The following is a 24,376-nucleotide window of genomic DNA, read 5'->3' as shown; positions in this document are numbered from 1 at the left end:
GTGGTAGCCACTATTTGATTATTTCTTTTGTTGTTTTCTTACTCCTTGGTAGTATATGTAACAAAAAAATTTTCAAATGGCCCTGAGCACTATGGGTCTTAACTTCTAAGGTCATCAGTCCCATACAACTTAGAACTACTCTAACCTAACTAACCTAAGGACATCGCACACATCTATGCCCGAGGCAGGATTCGAACCTCCGACCGTAGCGATCTCACGGTTCCAGACTGTAACGCCTAGAACCGCTCGGCCACCCCGGTTGGCAGTATATGTAACAGTCAATCTGCAAACTGATGTGGATATTGTGGAGAGTTGGCAGACCTGTTCTAAAGCGAAAATGATTTCATGATTAAGAGAAAAGCACGGTATGTTTGACGTGGAAAGTGGCGAGCGACGCTTAGCGGGAGAGTAGCTGGCCACGTTGCGTGGCGCCCGCCGGCGCTCGGCGCGGCGACTGGCGCGTCACGGCGCGGCGCGCCCCTCCGCCTCCGCCGCCGCCGCCGCCCCCGCCGCCCCCACCCGGCGGCGCGCCCCCACCACGGGCCCGTCTGCGCGGCGCTCTGCCCCTGCGCCGCCGCCTAGCCGCCGGCTGCCGCCGCGGCGCCCCCTACTTGTACTGTAGCGTATATATTTTCATTGATTGCGCTGGCGTCGTGAGGTGTGACACGGTCGGCGCTCCACGGGCACGGCAGCGCGAGGCGAGCAGCGGCGCCGCAACCGCCAGTACAGCAGCAGCAGTAGCAGTCGCGGAGCCCGGTGCTCTCGCAGTAGGACGTTCGGGCAGGCACGCGCACGCTCACGTACGTAGCCGGCTGACGGCGGAGCGACGGACTGTGCTCGCGGTGCGGTCGTCGCCGGGACCGGCACCACGTGGTCGTGCGCGCGTTGCGGTGATGCGGCTGCGCTAGGCAGCTGTAGCGGCAGCACCAAGAGCCCTGTGCTGCTGGGATACGTGTACCCGTGCGCGGCTGCGGTGTGGAGGCCGCGCCGCTGCGACTGCAGGCTGGCGCGCGCCGCGCCCTATCCCGCGCCCTCGCAGCCTTTCTACCATCTGCGGGCCGCCTCCGCCGCCGCCGCCGCCCCCGCAGCAGCAGCAGCAGCTGCCGCCGCCCCCGCAGCTGCCGCCGTCGCGACCACAGTAGCCACAGCAGCAGCGGCCGGACAGCCGCAGCCGGTGCCCACGTGCGCCCGCTGCCGGGCCCACGACCCGCAGGCCGCGGCCCCCGCCGCCCCCGCCGCTCCCGCCATCCCGGCTGCCGCCCCAGAGGACATTGTGGCCACCGCGACGCCGACGCCCATGTTGTTCGTGCCGTTCTCGGTGCCTAGCTTCGCGCCGCCGCCGCCCCTAGCGGGCACGGTGGCTGCCGCCACGGCCGCCACCGCCGCCTCCAACAGCCCGTCTGCTGCCGCCGCCGGAGGAGCCGCCGCCGCCGCCGCCGCTGCCGCCGCCGCAGCCGCCGCCGCCGCCGCGTCCGCCCCCGGCAAGGTAACCACGTGGCCGCCATGTGCTCCGCCGGTGCGCGCGCCACTCGGGCACTTGTTTACCGATGCCACGTCTGAGGCGCTGCCGCATGTTGCCCCCAGCGACAGTAGCCACAGCTGGTCTTCTACCCCTCCCACTCTCCCAATGTTTCCAGCTACACTTCAGGAACGTGATAACGCGGCACAAGGCTGACCTACTTCCCACCGTAAACTTAGAACAAAAGAAAAATAACGTGACCTCTACGTCGGTCGTTTGTTTACATAACAGCGGCCACGTTTGTCGTTCCATGTGATCGTTTTTGTATCCATCGAAAGCAGACAAACTCAAATGTGTCACACTTCTACCGTTACTGTCTGTCCTACATCAATAAACACGCAGCGTGAGTCGTAAATACGTATCGATAACGTACTTAAAACAGATAAAGTAGCATCAGTTTCGAACAGATGGAAAGGAAATGTCACAGTAGACGCTTTTTTTAAGCTTCTGTTCATTACGCGGGTATGCTACTGAGCTTAGATGTTTGCCAGTTAGGGAACGACTTTTTTTATGGCGATTTTCCGCGTAGTTAAAAGAAACCAGGCAAAGAACGCAGTCGTGGACTGCAAAATTCCTCATCTGCCGTTTCCGACGTTAAGCGCGTGTTACTTCGACATTTAGAAGCCGTGCATTTGAAAAAAGTAGTTTTCCCTCAGACATGAGATATCTGTACAGTTTAAACGCAACGGAAAACTATTATCTTTTCACCAGTTTGCTTCTTTCGAAAATTCCTTAAGAACCAACTATGGAAGTCGTATCTTTACGGACAAATTTACCTCAAGGTGTCTTCTGGAGAGACAAGGAGGGCCATATAATTGTACTGAGAACACTTCGCACAGAGAAATGAAATGATCTGCGAAGTACTAATGTTGTTATTTACATAGGAACTAAACGCTACAATTTGTACAAACTCATTCGTGGTCCATCTTAACAAACAGAGGCAGTGCGGGTTATATATTGACGTGTAACGACTGTTTGTTGTAACTGTCGCTACTGCACAATAATGTGTTCTGTATGTGAATGCAGAATTTCTGAGATGGTACATTTAATCTCCGGATGCTTATATTGTACTCTGAATTTGGCTATATAGAGGCTATACTAATCCTATATTATGTACAGCTGCCAGAATTTTTCATCAATATACAAAATTGTCTTTCTTGTAACTAGACAAACAGTATACCTTTCATGTGAACTATAAGCATTTTATTATGACTAGGCGTAGTACAAACAGCCATTTCAGGTAAGAAGGAATGCTATTTGCAAAAGAATGTTAGTAAGAGCACTGGTGTTTCTAACGCAAATATATTGCATCTAGTTTTAGGTGCGAGAATAATATTTCACAAGTTCTTGAGCGCCCATAATTATATTATACTTGCGAATGCAGACGGTACACTAAATAGCGACATTCACAGAGAAACAAATAGAGGAAAGTATCTCGTTTTCTTCAAATTAACTGTCGGTGAATTAGCGCCAAGTTAGTAGTTTTTATGGAATATCTGTTAACAAACTACAACGATTTGTGTTCCTTGCATTACCTAGCTGTTGTCCCCCATCACAGAATTTTACATATATCTCATTAGTAACATGAATCAACCACCATTGTGTTTTAACTTCTTTAAATAGTGTCAACAGCAAAAATGTCTAAATACGTTTTCTTTCTGCCAAAAGGCTAAGTTCAAATCTGACACAGATGCGTTCACATATGTTCTATTTATTTCTACGATCTTCACATGTAGGTGAAAACGTTGTCCTACTGCACCAACTAGAATATTCCAATATTGAGGAAGTCAATCTTAAAGTTAAACTGTCGGACATGTTGGAGTACAACGAGGGTTAAATGCTCTGCTTCTAGATGTCGATATAGTGTAATAGGGCAAAAACCAGTTTCTAGTCATTGATACTTCAGAGATAGTTCTTGTTGCATTGTAGTTCTAAGATTGTTTTTAATAAATGTGTTCCAACTCTTTATGACTCAACAGTTACCTATACTTATATTTCAGCTTAACTGCTATGTAAGGTTTGAGAAACCAATAGAGGCTGAAGAATAGTGAGAGAAGCATTTATGAAAGGCTTCAAAATTTAATATATTTGATGCTGTTGTTATTTTTATTCTCACACTAGTCTGCTTTCTCTCCAACCACCACTAAAATCATTTATAACACCATACAAAAATTACGTGAAGGTTATGCACATTTGCTTGCAGCACCCTGGCACTTCCATTCACAAACAGCCATTCACTGTAATGAATGGTTCGCTTACATTAGTTATTCGAGTACGAGCATGATACGAGTGTACGTCGTTTAATATTTGTTCACTCAGTTTACAGGTGAATGACATTCCTTCTGTCTGGCCTCGTTTACATCCAGCATGATCCATTTATACCAATATTTTTCCATCGCCATTCTTCAAAGGAAGCTTATGATTGTGTGATACATTGTTTCCTCTTTAGTTGGCACACAGAGTAATAACATATTTAATAAATAAAGAAGTTGAGAATTCATTGAGAGAACAGTGACTTATCGTCCTACATGCTTCCATCTCCTACATATACTGTGATTCTATCCCTTTAATACATGTATATACCAGGTATGGACTAATACAGTTATTAACCCGTACATTCTCGTTTCTGTTACTAAATGGTATATGCAAACAGAAACATCTTACCTGGCAGGGACTTAATATATCACATCCTTTTGTGAGGGGTATAAATATGAGGATGTGAACTGATATAGATGTTAATTATGCATCTACGAGAAGACTGATGAAACTGTAGGAACTCATAAGATGTGTTACCTTTGATACCTCCAAGTAAAGGTAAATTCAAAAAAATATATAATACAAACTTAAGTAAAGTACACATTGCCTTAGTTCGATTATACATCTTCACTGTATCAAATATTAATGCAAGAACAATAATTTCGCCAATACCATAGATGACTGTTCCAGTTACTAAGAACGCTTCTATTTCCTGAACACCAGTATTTAATCGTTAGTTACAGAACAACGCTATTACTGTGGTTGTGGAGCTCTTTTTGTATTCACATATTGGAGGTTCTTACAGCGATACTGGAGATATTACGATTTTAGAGTTTTACAATGAAAAGTACGATTGGTGTAAAGGAACATTTCCTTTCTTAACTGTTTACTTTGACAAGGACAGCCCAGGATATAAAGAAGCTGAGTGAACTATCCAATATAAATCCGCTATATTGTTCACTGTACACAATCACGTAATAAAGTGCTACAGCTTTCAGGATTTCTACAGAATTTACGAATATAATGCAAATTATTTTAGTGATAAAACACTTGAGGTATATTTTACCATCCACTATATCTGAAATGTCCCCAAAGTCTAATGTATCCAGTAGTGCCTACTGCCAATAATCTGGCATTAAAATTGTTGTGTGGCATTCTCAAATTGTCACTACTGAAGATAAAATTCTGAGTAAATTCCATTCATTTCTGTGTGTATCAGCTAAAGGATGATGGAAGTTAGGACATGTAATGCAAGAGAGATGCATGGTGATAGTACGTGGAAAAAAAACATTCAGCATAATTATATGTTCAAGTGTGCCCTTAACTTACACATATTTATTGATAAGCCTCACCACTTCTATCAACAGGCACGTGTTTCTTTAAAAGTACCAGAAATATTAGAATTTGAGTGAAGTAACTTGGGACATCACTTGCATTAATAAACTATATTTAAAAAGATAAATGTCCTTTAAGAACATCATCGATAACATACTGTAAGCACAAATTTGTACATAAAGGGCTTTAGTCTTCATGTTTCCGCGCATTTACTTCTAGGATATCCTGTACACTTTTCCAGAGTGAATTAGTAAACAATTTACATATATTGATAAAAACTACTGTTTTTAAAACGATGCCAAAGAGCGTCTATGTAGACACTAATGCTGCACATGAATTGTACCAGCCGACCATCGTTTCTTCTACACCATCACACATGCAAAACTTCTTGTTCACATAAACTCTCCATTTAAATTTCCTACATAGTCGAAAATCAACAGTATGCACTCTTGTTCACTAGGCTTGAAACCTTTCACAGCCCCATGATACTACAGAGTATGCAATGTGACATCAGAATTCTTAATGAGAATCTCTTTCATTGTCAGTTGATGCTGTTTACCTAGAATGGAGCCAATGAAATTCATGGTAATTGTTGGTGACTGTATGGATTGGAAACTGATACAGTAATTTGGCTCCATAGCCAGTTCGCCAAATGCTGTTCGATTCCTTCCTTGCTTTTTTGTGTAACCAACAAGTTATGGGTGTTGTTATTGGAGATCCAGTGAATGTTTCGTGTTTACTTACCGACCCCCCATGATCTGTCACTTTAATGAAGTTTCCACCATTGTTAACGTTTAACCTACTAGTGAGTTTTCATTCTAGTTTTGTAGCAAGATCTTCAAATATATTGGCAACCAAGTTTCTCTATATGTATTTTAAATTATTCTCCTTCCAGCAGGTACAATGTCCTATGTATCCCATGAGAAGCATTCTCTAGGTGTAGAAAGAAGTCAGTATACTCTAATTAACTATAAGCAAAGTAAAATACAAAGTTCCATAATTATTCAGTAATAGTTGGAATTAAATTACGCTTGAATGCCTTGGTTCTTGACTATCTCTTTGGCCATAATCTTCACTAGAGTAGCATTTGTACTATTTACCGATTCTTCATTAATCTTCAACCTTCATTATTAAGTTAATTGATCAATAACCGCCTGTGATCACAGCAGAGGGTCCGATTTCATTGCATTGCTTGCTTTCATTCGATGTTTTATGTAAGTCACAGCTGTTAGATCACACTTCTATTTTGCAGAAAATATTTCGCTAAAATGTTTCTCTGCTACTCATTATCGACAGGCAATCCATACAACAAACCAATTTACTTGTACCTCAAATTATATACACTCCTCACATAACTGGTCTGAACCATATAATTAGATCTAAGGTGCGATTCTGCCACTTCAAACTGTGACCAAATTGCAGCCCCAATACCATAGCACTACTTCTTGCATTTCATTTTCAAATAGGCTACAATTATATACCACATTTTTCTGTTAAATGATCAGAATAGTGGGACGACTATCAATGTAGACTTAGTACTTTTTATATTTATACTTTAACACAGAGCCTAATGTCAGTAGCAATAGCATATTCTTTATTTTAAAATGTCTCTACTTGTAGTAACTACAAAATAAACACTACTCCATTTTGTCATAGAAAAACAGGTAATTAGAAGGGTACTGTCGCATGCAGAAAATAAAATCAGTTATAAGTGTACTGCCGCATGTAGAAAATAAAATCCTTGAAAGTGGTAAGTCAGCTATCAAATAAGTTGGCGATTTTTAATGTCTTTGACATAATTTCTAAAGGAAATCTCAAAATACTTCCAAAATTCTTAAGTGAGAAACGTAAAGTAGTTCAGTATTATTAACTTTTTCAAAGTGAAGGAAATCTTTGGTAGAGAAATCAGAAAGGCTGACGATTTACACATTGTCATTTTAGAAGAGGCTGATTTTTTTGCATCGTAGATTCCTTTCTGAAAAATTCATAGCTGACGTAATTACAGCCCTCAGTAAATTGTGAGATAATATGAAAAATAATAATCGCAAAGTGAAATATTTCATATATGTCCATCATAGACGATTTAATTCGCATCATACATCTATCCTTTCATAAATCATTCTTAATTATCACACACATATCGGAATATGAAAGTGTAAGGGTGGTCATATGTGGTACAAGAGGCTATTTAAATTTACGTTCATGACATTTTGTTCCTCTCTCTACTTTTCAGTTACACTATTGTTACTTGAGAGATGTGCTTTCCATAGCCCTGGATAAATCATCCTTTAAAATGAAGAAGTGAGGGTCTTCATTTTGTAGCACATTGAGTAGGTAGATATAATAAGAAAAAGAGACAGAACTAACGTTCTGAGGTTAAGGTTATATACCAACGTGTAAACGTAATGTTTTGATATCTTTTCTATTTGTAGCGCTGAAGAGATAACTGATTGACTGCTACTACAAACTGAAAGCTATTTTGGTTTCAAATAGAATATAAGCATCATTACTGTTCATTGCATGTTGCAAAATAGTTCGTGTCCATCATGAATGGGACATTTATACTTACTCTGTGCTCCTGTTTTAAACAGGCCAAGCTATTTTCTGGAAAGCATGGAGAGTATATGAAGTTGGTTTTAGTAGCAACAAATTCGTTTTGGGTGATGGTGTGTATATTTCATATTCCCTTTCTCCGTTTTCATAGCACAAAACTGTTGTAACAGTCATAGTAGCAATGTAAAACTAAATTCTAGGCTAAGGATTCAGATAGTGAAAGTCTGTCTGTAGTTGCTACAAGACTAAAACTTTCAATGTGGTGTTAAGAAGTCATCAGATGAAGTACCAGTATTGGTTCAAAAGTCTTATGTTCATATAAAGGAAAAGACTGTTACTAACAATACTGGATAACAACGTAAAAAGGGTTGTATGTGACGGCTTACACATATTTCTGGTTAAAACGAATGGTGAATTAGCATGGATCGAATACAAATAGTTCACTTTTTTCCAAATCAGATATTCATAGTATATTCTGAGGCATTATGTCTTTTACATGTCATCTTACGGACTGCCTATTACTAGCTAATCATGTGTAAATAATAAAATAACACGTGGTAAGTTGTTGAACCACACAAATCTCTTGTCCTAGTTTATTCGTAAATAGATCTGGGTACTGACAGGGTACTTGCTTTTAAAGTCATTTATTTAAAAGCGAAAATACAGTTTTAACTTTCTAATGGCATGGAAGGAATCATTACATATTTTGCTATATGTATTAGAAAAACACTAGGACGTTTCATAGTCGTAAAAGATATATTTCGACAGTATGGCATAGAGAGGAAACACAACACTGAAATTGTGTTTAGGGATAATTGAGTAATTTTAAGTTTCAAATAAATCCTTGCAATTCGAGGAGGTAGATGATGCTGTGCACCCACCTTTTTAAAATAGTGTAGCCTAGTTATGTACTTTATATTTTAAAATTAAAGAAAATTTTCTTATTTTAATCCTTCATCACTTTAAAATTGCATTTAATAGTATTAAAGCTGATTAAAATTAAATTGAAAGCAATTCAAGTAAATAATTCTTATACAAGTATCTGTAACTGTATGAATTTTTCGGAAAAATTTAATTCAAAGACTTAAATCTAAATGAATTATGCAACTTTTTACAACAAACGGCAAACTAACATTTTCAAGTTCAGGACCCTTCTTACACATCTATCCATCTTTAAAAAGTTTTTTGTGGAAAAAGCTCAGTGAAATCTAACGAAATTTGTATTTTTTAAAGTTTTCCTTGGCAGTTTCAAAGTACTCTTCATCTCTGTGTATACATTTCGGAATTAGCATTTATACTGCTAAAACTGTGGTAAAAGATATTTTCATGTTCAGTACGCTACTTATGCGCCAGTATAAATTTAAAATAAGAATATTTTGGTAAAACTTAACAGCAATTAATGATTTCTTTTTTCATTTTGATTCTGAATACTAAGTACTCCCCTGTCCTCCTTTAGCAGTGCTCATTATTGAAAATGCATTAATAATGCTAGGGCTAAAGGGACGTCACACTTTAACTAATGATTTCAAAGGCCTTTTCAATGGTCTAACGATATTTAAGAAAAATTAAATGTTTTTTCTACAGCTTCTCAGGTGTGACCTACCTCCTACTTTCAGTATCGGAAAAATTTCGTTTACAGATACATGTGTGTAAACTAAAATTTAGGTACAGAAATAATAATAAATGTGCGGGTATGGTAAGAGAATTATTGCCGTTTTGGACTAGAGTAGCGTACGAATTTATTCTACGGTCTTTAAGCACCACAACAAATTGAGGAAGGTCAGAAACTAAAAGACAAAACCCCGCACATACCTGAAACTAAATTTTAAGATGAGTAGTTTTGTGAGAGAGCCCAACAGAGTAGTCATGCAGAGACATAAATTTAAGAACTATTGACGTACTATCAACTCAGAGATTTACGCTATTATAATGCTTCATAATTTTATTGACAACACAGTAGTTCTTTTGTTTATAGCTTTCCTGATTGTCTCTGGCCGTTCTGACATCGTATAAACAACATAGTGCAGTGTACTCTGTATTCATATATCTTGTGTACAATCATTCTTCATAAGCCTTTTAGTTGTAACAAGCGACGACCGTGGGACCTACTGATTACCAGAAGACGGTCGAAGGCAGAAAATAGGTAGCACAATTATTAGTGCAGTTTTAAACTCGTGGATGAAAGCAAATGATCGCGTAAGTATAGCAGATTCAAGAGAACATCCTCCACTAGTCGGGAAATGTAGTAAGGGCTGCACCTAGTGATATTCTAGCTTCAAAAAAGAATTGTACGTTCTCTTAACGCACTCACAGAAAACTATGGAGATAGACTTTCTGGGATGTCTCCTCAACGAATTTCTGTCCAAGCACTCCCATTTCCGCCAAGCAGGCCATGACCTGGCACGAGCAGCTTGTTTTTAATATTTTAACTCCGGTTATTTCACGGTTGCGCCGCTCATCTCCTCGGGCAATTTTACCCACGGACCGTAATAATTGTAATTGGCGCAAAGGCCTTTGAAGTCGCAGCAATTTCGGCGCTACGCTCCTCCTTCGGTAGACAGCGAAATTACTCTTTCATTTCGTCCAAAAATGGGAGCTTTCATGTAGCTTAATATTATTTGGCGAGCGTTCCGCATTCGCAGCGGGAGCAGAACGGACCCTTCGCAGGAGGAGCTAAACCGAGATGTGCATGGGAGCCCCAACATGTTTTGTCGCCACAGTCAAAGCTATATACGTGGAGAAGGTGTACGGACACTGTTCTCTCCTTACCTGCGGGCTATAAGAAGCGGAAATTGCTGTATGTATCTAACACCCCTACAGTTCGAACAGTACGAAATCACTTGTTTTCCTGATATTGCTCGGCAAGGTGATCAGTGAATTCTTCGCGACGCAATGGCCCGCCCCCACCCGCCGATTTTGTTGATGTTATCCAGTTACATTCTTAAAAAATTAAAACTGATAAGAGATCACACTAAAAGCTAAGAATAGCCAAATGTCGCAGCATGCCATAACTCTCTTCAATTCAATTACCCTACCAAAAATCAAAGTAAATCACACGTATGTGATCTTGGATGAGATACGTAAGCAAGGGCAGACTGTCACACTGCGCAGAGAATCTCTATCTACAAACATATATTTAGTTAAATCAGCCAGACACAATCACCATTTTTCTAATTTAGTTCAGCACTGTATCAACTCCAAAACCTGCATATGTCTGGGACTAGCCACCATTAATTTTTCCGTAAGACATGTTTCCCACTGCATTACTTGATCAGGTCAGTCCTCTTCAGCTAATGTGATTCCCGCACATACAGTTTTCATCATTAGTCCCTAGCCACTGGCATATGAATATATCTCTTCACATATGAAATACCTGTCACAGGTTCCAAATTGAAATATAGCGTCTTTGCTGTATCTATGAACAGCTCTAAATCTTACCACATCTGCATCACTATTCTGCAGTTAACACTTAAATGACTTGTAGAAGTTTCATCGAACCAGATTCCTCCTATTCCCTACTATTTGACTCTCTAACAGCGCACGGAAAAAACGAACACTTAAATCTTTCCATGCCCCCTCTGATTTTCTTATTTTATTACAATTATCATTTATCCCTTCGCAGGTGAGTGTTAGAGATTGAAATTTGCTGAGCAGATCTCTCCGCAACTAAAACTGCCTTTTGTTTAATGATTGCCACCCCAATTCGCTCGCCATATCCGTCCAACTCTCTCCACTATTTCTCGACAGTGCAAAACGAGTCACCATTCTTTGAGCCTTTTACGAAGTCCCCCAATAATCCTACCTGATAAAGATCCAACACCGCACAACAAGCGTATTGGAGGCTGTCTTATCAGTAGACCTGTTGCATCTTCAAAGTGTTCTCTCAACACAATGCACTTGACTTACATTCTGTGAAACATTATCTATGTGATCGTTTGAATCTGAGTTATTTGGAATTGTAATCCCTAGGTATTTACTTGAATTGGGAGCATTTAGATTTATTTCAGTTATTGTGTAGCAGAAATTGTATGTATTCCTCTTAGTACTCGTGTGGTTGATCCCATACTTGTTATTCTTAATTTCTTTTCATCATACACCTGTTTTGTCTAAATCACTTCGTACTTAATTTTCATCTTCTGCTGGCATTACTAGACGATAAATGACAGCATCATCTGCAAGCAATCTACGATGGGCGCAAGTTGTCTCCTAAATCGTTTATGTGTATTAGAAACAGGAGATGGCCTGTAGCACTTCCCGGCGAAGCACCACAAATCACTTCTTCTGTTTTATTCTATAACTTTTCGTAAATTACTACGAATTACGATCTTTCTGAGAAGATATCATGAATTCATTCGCATCAATGACAAGACACTCCAGAGGCGCTTACCCTGACTAGAAACCACTTGTGAGGAACGGTATCGAAAGTCTTTTGGAAACCTATAAATATGGAATCGACTTGAGACCCTCCTGTAGACTGCACCCACTGTGTCACGAGAATAAAGAGCTCGTTGTGTTTCACAATGACGGTATTTGCTGACTGCGTCAGCACATCGTTTTTCATTTCACAACCTTCGATCATATTGTACGTTCCAGAAACCTACAGCCAGTTGACATGAGTTATAGGGGTCTGCAGTTCAGCTGATACTTCCATTTACTTTCCTCGTTATTGGTGGGACCTATGCTACTATCTAGTCCTTAGGTACATGATTGTTAAATATGGAGCTATCGTATCAGCAACTCTGAGAGGAATCTATTTGCTATACAATCCGTATTTGAGGACTTGCCTTAAATGATTTAAGCAGCTTTGCTACCCCAAGGATTTCTATTTGTAATTTACACATGTTGTGTTAGCAGCAGTTCATGATTCGAAATCTAGAATATTTACTTCGTCCTCTTCGGTAAGGTATTTCGGAAAACGCAATTTAGGAAGTCTGCCTTAGTGGCACATTCATCGGTAGCATTACCACCGCTGTCGCGATGTGAAGGTATTGCTTGTGTCTTGCAGCTGACGTATGTTCACATACAATCAGATTCTCTTTGAATTTCCTGCTAGATTTCGAGATAGAATTTCGTTGTAGAAAATATTAAAAGTATCTGACACTATGATTTGATCTAAATTTAGAGTTTCTGTGAAACCTCGGTTATCTTGGGGATATTTTGTATTTGGCATGCTAATTTCGTTTCTTGAGCAACAGTTTTGATTCCTGTTTTGAGTACCCTGGGGTGTCATTTCAGCCTGTTGTAAATATATTTGGTGTAAGACTCTCCGTTGCTACCAGTAATGTTACTTTGCATCCAAGGCATATTTGCTTTATGCTTACATATTTACTACGAAATAAATGGAGATTGTCTCTGCAGAAGGCATCTAGTGAATTTTTATCTCCTTTTGGAAATGGGTGCTTTTTTCTTTTATTTTTGGTGAGAACACTTGTTATGGTATTAATTCGCTCTACAATGTCTTTTATGTCACTAATCCCTATACCAGTCATAATGCTCCATATTTGCTCTGGATTATTTGGTGCTATAAGGTTGAGTATGTTTATAGGGTCATTTACACTTCTAGTTGGCTACTGAAGTAATTGTACCAAGTAATTTTATGAGAAAACATACATTACGGCCTTGAATGATATGTTATGCTTATAATTTAATTTAAACATGTATTTTCACCAATGTATCGAGGGTATATTGAAGTCACCACTACGTATAGTTGAATGAGTGAGGTACTTTATTGAAATGAGATTAAATTCTTCACTAAACGGTTCAGCCACTGTATTATTGGAAGGTTGGAAAATTAACCAATTATTAATTTATTCCAGTTGTCAAGTATAACCTCCTCTCCTTATACTAACTCACAGTAACTATCAGCTTCTGGTCTGATACAAGATAAAATATTTCTAACAGCACCAAACACAACACCACCAACTGTATTTAATCTTTCTTTTCTAACACTATAGGGTCTTTGGTAGTGATGTTGCCTGAATTTATTTCCATATTTATCCAGCTTTCAGGAACTATTGTTATTTGTGCTTCAGTATTTCCTATTAGCGCCTAGAGCTCTGGTGCTTCCCCAACATAGCTTTCAAGACTTAACTACTCTAATGGATATGGTTCCTAGGTCCTTTGACTCACACCTTCTCAGACTGAAACTCTTTTTGTTCTTACCCATTTCAATCATACAACACTGGAACGAAGTGTCCAGAAACACTTTGTGCTCAAGAGTCTTTCAAATGTTTACACATTATTTAAGGGGTAGCTTCCCTTTCAGCATATCCCAGCTGCCTCCTTACTTTCAAATCTCTCAATCTTTCTGAACACAGTCTCAATTTACTTCATCCTATATGGTCATTTTCTTTGTTCCTCCTCTTCTGCCAAATAAACCTCATTTTCTGTCATTCTTCCCTTGAATAGTTAGCGTCTTTTATTCCTTCTACACTGCCTCGTGTTTCTATTACTATAGTCTTTCCCCCCTTTGACAAGGAGTTTATAGCATGAGAACACTAAAACAGTACAAATGGAGCTATAATTTTATAATATTATATACATTACTTTTATTAGTACTATGTATACCTGAACTACTGTGAAAGTGGTAACCCTCTAAGGTTATCTCAATACATACAAGAGAGAACCATGAGGCCATAATCTTGTACGTTTAAGAAATACATAAAATAAATAAATATACTAGGATTAGAAGTAATCTAACTATGACTGTGATTATTTACTTTCTGTGTTTATTGTCAGCTGACATCAAGTTCCTATCATCTATAAATGATATCTAATTCTTTGAGGGCAGATATGACGATCTCACTTCTAGAAATTTCGTGATAAGCGCTCCAGGAGAATACTGTCTAACTTTAATGATTCTCTCGCAAGTTCTGCTGTCGATGGAAAGAGCAAATCACTTACGTGCGAGGTGGTTCTACTAGTAACATTTTATGGAATATGTTTAGAAACATGAATTACTTTTAAATGGTACCGCTGAAAAACAATCATTTTGGTATCCCGAACATATTTCATCGCACTGCCTCACTTTCACTCCGGTGCTCTGCGTTTAACGGTCTTTAATTAGAGAGTTCTACACGTCGGAAGTACCGTGTTGCTTCAGTTCTCAGATTTTTACGATCTCCAAAAATTATATGGCTGTCTTACTCAATTAAAAAGAGTTGTATAGTTTCTCAGTTGCCTGTTTCTTTTCACCCTGGTGTATTTTTGACGCAGTGGAACACTGAATGAATAATCCTCGAGACTAAGATAAATCTTTGAGCGGCAAACAAAGATGCAACTCACTATATTAAAGAAATTCACTGTTTATTGAAAATTTTTCTATCTAGGAAACAACCACTGCCATGAGGAACTTATAACATCCATTAGTATTAACCGAATTCAAGCGTCCGTTTGCTTAACACAAGAAATTATTTCAAGCTCGTTCCTTAGCGCCAGCAGAGTAGAGAACCAATGAAAACTTGTAGAAACGGTTTTTCTACGAAGATTATTCCAGAGCTGAGTCATTTTTTTTAAATAGCAAGTTCAGTACCAGACCTTTGTCATTTAATTTTCAATACAGATTAAGTAGTGATCAGAATATATACATACAAGAGCATAATACCACAATGTCTCCTCATATCGTGTATAGAATGGATACTGTTCATATGGGATGCATATTTTACCTTAAACTTACCTGGCTACCTTTTTGTTCATTTCTATGCAGTGAAGCGAACAAAAGTTTCAGTCACACAATATGCATAGATCTAAGGTAATTTATTCTTATTATTCACAATCACATTTGCATATAACTAAAATAAAACTGTAGCCTCTTGAAAAGAAAGAATGCAGTACTTTTAACATGAAGAGCTTATTATATGCCAACTGGATTCCTCCCATGTAGTGTGTTGATTATGTGCCAGGGAATGTTTTAACGTGAATGTAATTGACTCAGTAAGTCCACGTATGTATGTGTCATGTATTGTCGTTCTGAAATGTAAAAGGGACAATCCTAACTACTGAAACACGAACTCACATTCTGCAAAGTAAATGACCAATATTATTTATTAAACATTGAACTATGAACTGTTGGTCATTTCAAATGATCTTAATAAGTAAGATAAGTGTTCGCTTGTTTTAGAAATATATGGATCGGTAATATAACCAAATAACAAATACTAGAAGGAAATCGAACTTGACATAGTACTAATGTTTGAATACATAATGGTGATTTACTATATTCTGGTAAACAGTCGATGTATGATAGTGTAAAACCGAGTAGACAAAATGTTCTGGGTATATTATATTTACTATTTGTGTTGAACCACTAATTTGTGTTTATGTAATCAGGATACAGGCTGTTAACTGTAAATCATAAATGAGAATATGATTAAGCAACTAAATGTCTATACCCTTGCCTGAGGCATAGATCGCTACGTATGAAACGGAGTCCAGTAGTTAGCAACGAGTTGACAACTGTGTACATGGATGGATAATCTTCTCTATTAGCCTCACAATGAATGTGAATTTCAGACTTCATTTATAGGACAACATAGAAATGTAAGGGTTCATATTATCCCACATCGAGTATAATTCATAATTGTGATATAACACAGTAAGAAATATGACTGAGTTCTTTGCACTACTGGCACAGGAGGATTCTTCATCATTCAGTGTTAATCAAGATTAAACTTCTTTTGGAAAGTAATATTTTAACTCTTGCATTACTATAATAAATATCAATTACACACTTGACGACCAATAATGTTTTTGTATATTCATGAAGAGCGAATTATTTGAATGACAGCTGTTTGAATGTCACCAATTGTTGTAGATGGAACAGGATGTAAGTTACATGAAATCTGGCTTCCCAGATTTATCTGTAGATTATATTCACTCTACATACACCAAACTAACAATGACCCACTGTTGTCACACTTCAACAGGAAAATGTAGGATAACAAGGTACATGACAAATACTGGTTTGGATACATCATTTTACCACATTTCGAGGAAGAGGGAACAAAACCTAAAAAACAGACATTATCTACTTCTTAGAGAAGTTTTATTTGACCAGATCGCAGTAATTACATACATACACAACTTTTTTCGGTAAGATTTAGTTGCCCCCTGTGGGACATCTATATACGTGAAACATTGTGCCACCCTATTTATTGAAATATAGGAGCTTTACTCTCCGGAACTGACGCACAAGAGTAGTATAGTAATAACTGGTGTTAAGCACTGATAAGAAGTACTGATAACTTACCATCGGTACATGACGTTTTACATTCTCTGTCTGTGTGACAATGTCAGGTAACCAAAACGAAGTAAAAATTCCACAATTCGACAGTACTAGAGGTTCGTGGCATATGGTGCGGTTGTGGGACAGATAATTTGTAGACAGAGCACTGGCTCACTTTGACACGCACAAGGGACGGGCACGGAAAGTTTCAGGGCAGATCGGGGCTTAATAAGTTGACAGAAAAAATACCAACACTGAAATGCCATTAGCACAAGTTCCTATTGGAGGAGGACTGTGCGGAAAATCAGACTTGGTAAACTGGATGAATCTGTCCAAGGATTCGTCTGAAGAGATTTATCGATGTAGTGGTAACCTTTAATTTCGACTGCATTGGAGAACATTTTAATAGGTGGTGAAGACCCTCTGTTTACTAAGGATTTGACTGTTCACGAAGTCTGTTGTGTTTTAGAATGCACCAGATGATGATGCCAAGTACTATCCCATTTGCAACTAAAAGGAACACAGTTGTACATTCGGCCTTGACTTACTGTATATATATTTTTTTAGATCGATTTAAACAAACATGAAAAATGTAATAAATGAAAATATGCTCTCAGGGTTATCACTTTCTTCTGCCAGACTTGTGTTTTGAGCACTGAATACATATTGAGTACGATGCTTTAACAGATTCAGAATCTCTCAGTCTTTGAGTTGGTACTTGCCTGCAAACCATTTGTTGTTTGTTGTACAGTTAAAACATTTGTAATAAGTTGTTGAAAAGAATGGGTACTGTACTTCACGCAGAATGGGGTTTAATGACAGATAAAGCGAAGACGAAAATTATAAAGTGTAGTACAGGGAGAATAACAACTTTGTTCACTTCAAAAGATGATACAAGTGCAGGGATCCCCCTAAATGAAACTACATGGAATGTCAGATGCAAGGAAGAAATCAGTAACATGTTGCAGAGGTTAGGAGAGCTATCTTAAACAAAAAGAGCTGAAAAGCTCAGCTAGATTTAAATATTGTACATAAAGAAGTGGCTTTCGAAAGTGTACAATTCCAGAACAATAATGTATGCAGCTGAAAGGTCGATAAGCAAAATCTGGGGAATTTATGAGCTGTGATGTTATAGGACAAGATTCAGCACTATATGGAGGAATAAAAAACAAAATGAGGAAGAGTACACGAGGAATGCTTGCTATGGAAAACATAAGAGGGAACAATACGCTTGTGAGGCGTCTGCTAAAGCATAAAAAAAATACAGTTGACTTTACGTTGGAGAGAGTGATAGAGGGAAAAATTATATGGCTACATAAGGACTAAAATGCAGAAAACTTATTATGGAAGGTGCTGTGCACAGAAGCTGTGTAGAAACGAAAAGATAAGCAAAACGAAATAGGATATTAGTCAGTTGTAATAATGCTTGGTTTCACGTGCATTTCTGTACGGTCACAGATCTGTGCTGAGCGGAACTGTCGGAACAGAGATAAGTAAACATGGACTTAATGTTAATAAGATGCAACTGAATGGATGAATATTGGAACGATCAATCGATGTACAGTTCAATAGCAACAAAATAAAAGGTTAGGTGTCCAATTTCAAGTGCTCTGTCATGGCGAAGGCGGCACTTCCTACATTTTGCAAAAGTCACCGGAAATGTTTTTGGAAAGGTCTGCAGGAATATCATTCAACTCTTTGCGCGATGGCAGAACGGCAGCCAGTTTCATCCACGTCGGGGGACATTAATATTAAATTCGCACTCGAGTTTTGGGGGTCTTTGTTACCGGAGAGTGGGCTCGGAACATGTTTGACTTAGGTGAATATTTCAAGAGGGAGCGGGCCGCCGGGGGCTGGGAGGCGCGGTTAGTCAGTGCCGACGCGGGGGCGGTAGAGGCGGCTGCAGTCTCGCGGAGGATCGCGACTCCGCAGCCTGCAAACAATGCTCGCGGACCGTTGGCCGCCTGGCGCGTGTCGCGCGGCAGTCTACCTCACAGGCGCTTGCTCCCCGCTTGTTGACAATTTGCGAGGGCGGCAGCCTGCCGCCTCCTACTGTTTGCAGACGAGTCTCCGCGGCAGTCCTGCATCGCGCAGCCCCTGTTACAGTATTGTTGCGACGAGGGCAAACTCTGGAAGACAGGGAGAGGGCCACGACACGTCGGACGGGCAAACAACAGGGGTATGACAGGAGAGCGCAGAGCTGGAGGTATCAGCTATCACTACACAGGAGCGAAGCCCCGTGAGATGTTCCTACCCGTACGCCAACCTACAGGGTATGGCAGAGTTTCAAAACATAGGGCAGGTTGTTGATAAATATAGATTGACGTTTATATTTTGTAGCTGCAAACCTGTCCAGACGAAGGTTGCCTTATTGTATCCTACTAGGACTAAATATTATCTACAGCAGGACAACATGTCGTTTATGGGCCAGTGCGAATATTTATAACTAAAATTCAGAGAACAACTTAAGTAGCTGAATATTGAAGGCAAATTCTGTTATAATTAAATGCTTTAAGTAGTGCCCACAAAGAAAGTTATCCGAAAGAGTGAGTTAACTGACAAACTTCATTACAATATAGTGGGCTGGCGCTAAATTTTTTTAATTAAATGCACAAATTTTCTCCGTAAATCAGTCTATCTATTATCGGAAACCACATTAAAATCTCTAAAGTGTTTCTTGCGCTTTGCCCTCGCGGAATGTAGGGATAGCCACAACGGCAAGAGCGGTAAAGTGAACATTTCATTTTATTCCTTTGGAGATTGTTGCAGCCGACATGCTAACATTCATAACTATGCAGAGAGACTTTTTTGATTTTGCTAGTGAGTTTCATGCTATCGCACGAACACTGCATAGGCTATTCCTCAACAGTGAAATATTTAATATTTGCCCTAGTATGAGGTAAAGCGTGTGATAAATTCAGTTGCATATGTTAAAGGAGCAGATATTTTAAAAACTAATTGCCACAATGCTGGTACAGAGATAGATTTTAGCATTCGTAACAACAGGTTTATGAACAACCTAGTTTGTGTAATATCGTATTGAAACTACATGTAGATAAATGAAGTCCTGTCGGACAAAGAAGCCTACTGCTTGGCTGGACAAATTAGCCAAGTGGCCACTTTTCCAGAGCACATGTTTTGTAGTGTGTTTTCCTTGTTTCAAGACTACCTAATTGACAATAAGGCAAAAACGTTTCGTAAAATAAGTATACCAAGGCATAGATGTATTGACACCTTTGTGAAAAGCTATGTTCTCTTCTAACAGTTGTACTAAATTATTGAAGAAAACCAGTATAACAGCCATAGGTTTCCAGAATTCTACAAAAGATATTGGATGCTGTAAGAACAGGAAATATGTCGTTTGCAACAAAAGCCCCAAGAAACACACTTAAAAGAGCGCTTTTAAAAAAATCCATGATGCTACAGAAAGGAAGATGATTCTCAGGAACGTTAGATGTGCATCCAATCAAGAGCGAGAGTTTTAACTCCTTGAGCATATTTTTGACATGGACGTATTAAGGCATTTCAGATTGATGCGAGGAATAACCAGACACAACCATTCTACAAACAGTAAAAGGTGACTGTCAAAGAATGAGGGATATAGTTTAGATACAGCGATCAAAATGTGAGCCTAATAGCAATTGCACTTCATGCCTGTCTAGTTTTTTTTTCTCTGTCCCTAACCATTTTTCTCTAACTACCACCCATAGTGGTCATTATGTAGTACATTGCAATACAAGAATTTAAATAATAGCACAAGTGTTTAAAAGCTGCAGAGTGTACGACCCTCAGACGGATAGATTTCGTATACTTATCAAAAGCATGATATGAAAGAAGGAAAAATTTTTTTTTAGGTTGGTCACTTTACCCAACTTTCCCATGCAGCCACAGGAACGCGGTGCGTGAATTTAATTTCTCACAGTTCAATTAACTTGCACGGAATATTTCTAAATTATAAATACAACTTTCTCGAGAATCTATCTATTAGATAAAACCCTATCAAATTCCTTACCGAAATTCCTCAGCTTAGCCTGTACAGGCAAACTTAGACGTGAGCTTTCATTTCTAATATTTAGCGACATTTATTTACTTCTTGCTGCCACAAAAATTAGACTTGCTATATGTTATACTAAACTTTCCCATTCCAAGTGGGAACTACGTCCATTAACTGCTATAATCACTATAACCTACAGAAATAAACAAGCACTTCTACAGTTGCCAGATATTCATACCTAGCAAAAAATACTAATGTCCACAAACAAACATAAGAAGTAGAAGGAAATGTTGCATGAAGTTGGACGGTTCAGCATTTATCATCAGTTACACTCCATAATAACATGACAAAACTCAGTGTTCCCCACGAAATCGAATAGTTTAGCACAAACATTGAGGAGAAATAATTCCGGGTCTTTCACGTGGAGTCGAGCACTTCTGACTGACCGTAAGTTCCACGGAAGTACATGAGGGTGAGACGATAAATTCGACAGTCCAGAGGCAAAGCGATGAGATGACGGTGGCATAGCGTAGCTAGAGCTGAAATACCTGATATGGCTGCCAAAAGAGATCTCCTGCGTTGCAGCTGATTATGTCACCATCATAACTGTTCCCAAAAGGTCAACATGGTCTTAACAAACTGACGGCGAAAATATAACAGTAATTCATGGTATGCTCGCCATGTTTGCAGAAAGGGTCCTAAAATAATTGTGACATAATATTTCGGTTACTCATCTAGTCTCCATCTTCAGCTGCGAAGCTCAGATCGAAAAAATCCACCTTCTAGGCATTCCAGCCGCGCTTCTACAGATTGAAGCCAGATGACACGTCGAAATAATGTATCATAATAACCTGAAAATCAAGCTGTAAACCGGACAAACATAGTACGAATAACTATGCCAGAAAAACCTAGGCCGTCACAGGAAGCACATTTACGAGGAGGATGTATCTTATTTTCCTGCGAAATAAGTATAACGCATTGCATCAACGTTTGTTAGAAATTTCATCTGTCCTCGTGGTTAACTTAATCGTCGTCCACCTTTATTCCTACCGTTTCTTCGATTCTCAACGCCAGAAGTATGACGTACAACTCAACATTCAGATTCTGTTGTCATTCACAGGTTGACTGTTGCCTAAGGAGCGCCACATAAGAAACAAAGCATTATCTAATCTGAGTACGCAAATATTCTTCGATGCATCTCTTTCGCAACATGCCTACAGATCAGTCGATATAGACTTTATATTCTTTATATATCTCTACCTCCTACAGTAATGTGCTATGCTGAAGACAAAATACACAAGTTTAGTACCTGCATTTAGCTCTTACAGTTCGTTCTACGCACGAGCAGTCTCCGAAACAGTTCCATAACTCATGACAAAGGTGGTGAGGACACATTTGGTCTCAGGTGTACAGCATAGTAATTGTTTAAATACACTGCATCTTGAATCACCACAGAACTACGAATTTCATCCAAATATGTGATTAACATGTTTGCGCGTTATTATATGTAAATACATACACCTTCTTAACGTTTTTTTCCCACATTGCTCCAAAGTCTGCAATGTTTCCTTCTTTCCATTGTTTCTTCCCGGTTTCTATCAGCTCCCCTGTTTCTCTCTTATGCACTAACTTCCAAATTTGACAACATCAATATTACACTATATATTTCGTCGACCACTCTGTTCGGTTCTTTGTAAAAACCACTGCCACCCATAATTAAGAACTATAAAACTTATTTTGGGTGTGCAACGACTTCTGCCTCTTTTTATAAAAGACAAATTTTAACCAATACGGAGGCGTGCTGGAAAGTAATGATTCCATTTTTTTATTTGATAACTCTTAAAGATTTTTTAAAATAAAATAAACTTTATTGACATTCTGCGCATGTATTCTTCATGCCTTCATGTTTATTTCTCTATATAGTCACCTTGACGGCGGTCACAATTCTCCCAACTGGAGAAGAGTGTGTTAATACAGTCAATGCGGAATGACTTTATTGACGGAGCCACTACCTCATCTCGGCTTGCACAGTTTCATCAATATCATAGTGATGCCCTCGGAAATGATCGTTATGTTCTGGAAACAGATGAAAACCGGATGGGGCCAAGTCGTAACTGGGTGGAAGATGACTTACGACAGTGAACCCAAAGCCCGAGTTTGTTGCACATGTGGCAGTTTTCGTCTGTGGTCTGTCATTTTCATGCTGAAGAAGAGGTTACTCCATGTATAGAGTGGTAGAACTCGATTACAACACGCACCGATATAGATATGTTACGCACCATCATGTCACACACTACAATTTGGAGCCCTCCAGCGGCTGAGAGCTGCAACGGGCGTTAGCAAACGGGAAAGTCGACGAAGTAACATACATGACATGTAACACCTCAACTGATATTGAGAACAAAAAAATTCGAAGGTATTACTTTCTAGCTTGCCCTCGAAGCTACAAACAGGAATACTTTTTGGACAATTCACCGATGAGATACATCATACCTGTATTATCAATGAAGAAGATTTGGAGATGCTGAATTCATTCCACCGAAATTAAATAAATGGACGAGGATTGAATGGATGGATGGTTTCAGAAGAGTTGAACACTGAACAGCAGAGTCATCAGAGCTCGTTTTCAATATCGTTGTACTGTTGGAAAGTCATCACTCTACCTAAAACTAAAGGCGAATGCAATACAATTGTAGCCTCAGTCACTAAAAATGACGCATACGTGGTTTAGTACATCTGCTCATACCATTATCTTACGTTAATAGTATTAATAAAACAGTTCATGGCATTGTATGTTCGGTCGATCGTGGCACTAACAGCATAAATCGCTACAGAAAATCACATTTTGATTATCGTCCAATTAAATTGAGCAAGAGACCTGACGCGACACAAAATGTGAACAGTTTTGTTCCTCTTTCTCATCAGTGTCTTCAACTGGTAGGTAAATCCTTCGAACGTCCAAAGACTTCCCTCGTATCTTCATAGAAAACACACGGCGTTGAGACACTATCCATTGTAAGTGTCACTCCACTAACATAGGATATCAGCGGACCTTTATGCAGCAGGAAACAAGTATTTGTTATTTGGCAGTTCCGATACGAAGATTACTGAGGACTACTTTGTTTTTTGAGTCTCCGCTTGGTCAAAGAAGGCACCTTACCACGGTTCGTGCGGCTACCACCGTCGGAGGTCCGAGTCCTCCTTCGGGCATGGGTGTGTGTGTTGTCCTTAGCGTAATTTAAAGTTAGATTAACTAGTGTGTAAGTCTAGGGACCGATAACCTCAGCAGTTTGGTCCCTTAGGAACTTAGTACAAATTTCAATTTTTTTTCTGTTGAGCTGAAAGGGCGTGCGCCATGGTCGGATAGATGTATTGACGACCGCAATTTGTTGCTGGTCTCTTCTAGCCACTTAGCCACTCATCCAACATTCTTGTTGTAATGTCACGATAGCCAGTGGGAGGACATTATGGTGCACTGTGGTATTTTCTTAACAGG

The sequence above is a fragment of the Schistocerca gregaria genome, chromosome 4 (genome assembly GCF_023897955.1).
Source record: "Schistocerca gregaria isolate iqSchGreg1 chromosome 4, iqSchGreg1.2, whole genome shotgun sequence".
NCBI lineage: Eukaryota > Metazoa > Arthropoda > Insecta > Orthoptera > Acrididae > Schistocerca > Schistocerca gregaria.
This window is presented reverse-complemented; position numbering follows the sequence as displayed.